Below are 4,421 nucleotides of genomic sequence, written 5' to 3' on the forward strand. Positions count from 1 at the left end.
TAAATCTTCTAGAAGACCCATTTAAGTGAATCTCCTAGGAAAATAACTTCCCATTGGTTGTAGGAGATTCAACCAACCTCTCATCACTTTAGTCACCTTGAAGGAACATCAAATGCAAGATGTGAGGCCTTGGCAAAGCAGTGGCATTATGATCGGGGGAGCATCAGGGAGCTACTTGAAGCATGGGAGAGCGATGATCAAGTAACCTAAGACGTAGCTATAAAAGGGACTCAATCTGACAAGTAAGTTGTCAAGTGTATGAGTCCATTTACTCTCTTTCCTTATGTAGGATTTAGGGTAAGAGTTTGTAATCTAAACTCAACTTACGTTCTTACATAGGACCTTGGCTCTTGTGTAGGGCTTAAATCAAATCCTTTTGTAGGTCACCCAATACGAGTGTTTGCGTTCAATCTCCTTGGGAGCCTCCAGTGGGAGTAAACATAGGGCATTGAGATAGGACCGTGGTTGTTGGTTAGCCTATAGAAAACTAACTAAAGTCTCTTAAGGGAGCCTTTGGCGAGAATGTACATAGTGGGTTATTATGTAGGACCTTAGCTTTTGTGTAGAGCATAAATAAGGGTTCTTGTGTAGGACCTTGGCTCTTATTTAGGGCTTAAATATTAGAGTCCTTATATAGGGCTGTAAAGGCTAGAGATTAACCTAATTTAAAACCTTCAATAGTGAAATTCAGTACACTCATGGATTGTGTGCATCTAACGGGAGTAAAGTAGGCAAGTTGTCGAACCACTATATATAAGTGTATTTGGGATTCTCATTTGTGCACTTGTTTAATTATGCTTATGCGTTTAAATGTTTATTTATGTATGCATGATTAGATAAATGCTTAGTGTTGATGGTTAACACATCTCATACACACATATACACTATCATGTTATAGACTAGTTGCTTATTGGCATATCATTTGTAGCCTATATGATTGGACCCTCTATTGGCTTGGAAGCCTTAGAATTACATTGCCTTATTTAATTTAATTGTTAATTAGTTTAAGTTAGTCAATTAGTTTTAAAAAAGAATAATTTTTTAAATAGGTCCTAATCACCCCTCCCTAGGACATAGCTTTCATTCATTAGTTTTGTCAAGCTTCCACATGTACATCTATGGTAATCTCATTACACCACAAGCACAATTTCAATTAGATCAACTTAGCACATCTATGCATATAAAATCAATACACAATTGAGGGTAAATATATAATATTTCACAATCAACACCCTCGCTAAGTTAAACCATAACAACTCATTTATTGTATGAAAAAACAATCATAAACTGTGTAGGTGACGATCTTAAGAAGGAGCCATAACATCAAGGTGAGAAACTATGATGGTTCGTGGCAACGAATGGCGGATAATGAAGTCAAACGGCTTGGATAAGATTCTTCTTTTATTTATTTATTTTTCATAGAATTAGTTACTTAAATTTTGAATTTGTAATAAGTCTCATGGATGAACCGATCATGTATTATATTAATGTAATGATGGTGAATGGAACCTAGAGTAGCTATTCAATGGAATGAGATTTAATTTTCTTGTCATTTATGCCCCGATCGCCGTGAAAATACGAAATTATATTATTATAAGGAATATGTAGAGTATTTATACTCTATCATATTCAAATTATTGCCCCAAAATTTGGTTTTTCGTGTTCTCCACAAGGTCCGAAATATCAGGTTATTATACACACACACACACACACACACACACATCGTTCCATTATGATTGATATTTAGGAGTGGTGATAATGACATTGCCTCTCATGAATTGTTCCACTGGCACATGCCATCCTTGGCATACAATCTACCAAACCGAAGGACGAAGGGATTTAAAAACTATTCTCATTCTAGAATTTCAATATGCATAATTAGGCCCATCAAAATATAGTGGTTGAGAGATGGAACTCCCCTCATTCCTAAACATAATTTTAAGCTCACATAGATCACACTCTAGGCGGTTAAACCCACAAAGAGGAACCCTTTATGATACTAATTGAAAATGCAGGTATAACATCAATACCACAAAGCTATGAGCTTAAAGTTAGGATTAAGTCCTAGGGGGGTGAATATGACTTTTAAAAAAACTTACAAATCTATTCAAATTAAACCACATGAACATGGTGAAGTGGGTAAAATAAGATAAATTGTATATGAAAAAATAGTGTATGATGTGTAATAGAGATATCAAGTGAGTGCAAAAAATTAAACACCTATCATTCAATCTACTCATGTATTCATAGAGAATAAGAATCAAGTTCTAAGCATAAATAGAAATGTATCAACATATTGCAAACATGACAATATATAGTGGTTCGAAAACTAGCGTACTCCACTCCCAAATGACGAACTCAAACTCAAGTTTTCCGAATTTTCACTATTTCATATGGTTTTCAAAGTTCACCACAAATCATTACAATATGACACCCTGCATTACCCTATATAAGGACCCCCACGTTTAGACTCATCGGTGGCCTTCACAAGGTCTTAACTCACGAGTTTGGATCACAAATTGTCGAATAGTTCTACACACGAATTAAACACGTACATACCCGTTGGTGGCCTATACAAGGACTTGACTCACGAGTTTGGATCACAAACTCTTAAATAATTCTATACAAGAACTAAACATATGTACACACTCACAGGTAGCCTACACAAGGATTTGATTTTGAGTTTGGGTCTCAAACTCCAAACTTAAATATCCATAATAAATAAGTTTATAGACTCTTAACATAAAAATTCTTACAAGTTTGAATGAGCCCATTGATAGCGCAAGTTTTGAGATGCTCCTTCAATCTTGAAATGTCTTCTCTTCAGCTCCCACGAATAACTACCTTAAAATTGATCTTCGTATGAGAGAGCCAAGGTAATGAGAGAATGAGATGGTGGTTAAATATCCTACAACTAAGGTATAGTTGGTTCTAAAAGGAGATTCACTTATATGGGTATTCTGGAAAAACATGGTCTAGCCTTTAAAGAATGCAGGTCATGCACATCTTTAAATTGAGCTTGTAATGCTCATATAAAGTGATTAATATCACAGGAAGATGTCATAAACTCAAATAAATTACAGCCTAAGATGAAGGATTGGAGTTATATTTACAAAGACTCTAGCACTATGCCTGGTCATGAGCCGAGTCAGCTCGAGAAACTTGATCGACTTGACTCGAAAAACTCGCCTCGACTCGACTCGACTCAACTTAGTAGGACGAGTTGAGCTGAGTCACATTAAGGAGCTCAAGTCAGGAAACGAGTCAAGTTCGAGCACCAGGTCACTCGACTCGACCATGCCTATATAAAAATGAGTTGAAAAAAAAATTCCTAAATTAGGATCAGACGATTGCCCTTCTCCCTTTCCTCTTCTTCTCATTCTCCTTCCCAAATTCAGATTGATTGGCTCCTCTTTTCATTTTTTCCCCTTTTCTTCTTCTTCTCATTCTCCATTTCTCCTTCCCAAATCTAATCTAAGCATCCGTTGATTCTTCCTACCCTTCGATGGAGCCTGGAAGTCTGGAACTAAAGAGATTGGTACTCTCTCTCTCTCTCTCTCTCTCTCTCTCTCTCTCTCTCTCTCTCTCTCTCTCCTTTTCCTATGTTGCAGCCCTTGCGGGTTGTAGCTGGCAAACTGCAAACACCATCACTTGTGGGTCCCATGGGCTCAGGATCCAACGTGTGTCACTGCCATGGGGTCCACAATGGGCCACGACACACTTGATTTTGAATCACAATAGAAGCAAAACGTGTTTTAGTCGTTAAGAAGGAGAAGAAAGGAAAAGATCGAAGGGAGCAAGAAAGAAAAAGGAAGAAGAATGCGAAGAAGAGTATACAACTCACTTGAGTCAGGGAACTCATCTAAGCCAACGAGTCACAAGAAAGCTTGGAAAAACTCACCCCATTCATATTTGTTTTTGTAGCATAGGGTACATCCAATTCACACCCTGATCCATAGCTCAAGTGGTAGACTGAGTGAAGGATACCTCGTTTCAACATTAAGGTCTTGGTATCGATTCCCTAGTGGGGGTGGCTAACAGTGAAGTGTGAACTGACTAACAAGCTAACAAAAAAAAATGGGGGGTAGATCCAATTCAAACTATTGTAGATATAAGCTTGAAGTATAAATCTATATGTGGGGCCCATTATACTTTTTTAATGACATCAAATCATCTAACATCGTGCATCACTTCCTCGGGTGGGCCACACCATATAAATCATGGCTAAAACCTCTGAAATCATATTTTGTGGCTCTCTAGGGTTTTGGAATGGCTCGAAATTATTATTTTTTGGGTCTATTCATCCTGGCTAGATACATCTTCTGAATGGGTTGAGCTTTCAAAAAACACATTGACAAAACAATCTTGTACGTTAGATATCTACAATTCCAAAACATGTGTTTAGCCGTTAACCATTGTTT

Source organism: Magnolia sinica, chromosome 17, assembly GCF_029962835.1.
Source record: "Magnolia sinica isolate HGM2019 chromosome 17, MsV1, whole genome shotgun sequence".
Taxonomy (NCBI): Eukaryota; Viridiplantae; Streptophyta; class Magnoliopsida; order Magnoliales; family Magnoliaceae; genus Magnolia; species Magnolia sinica.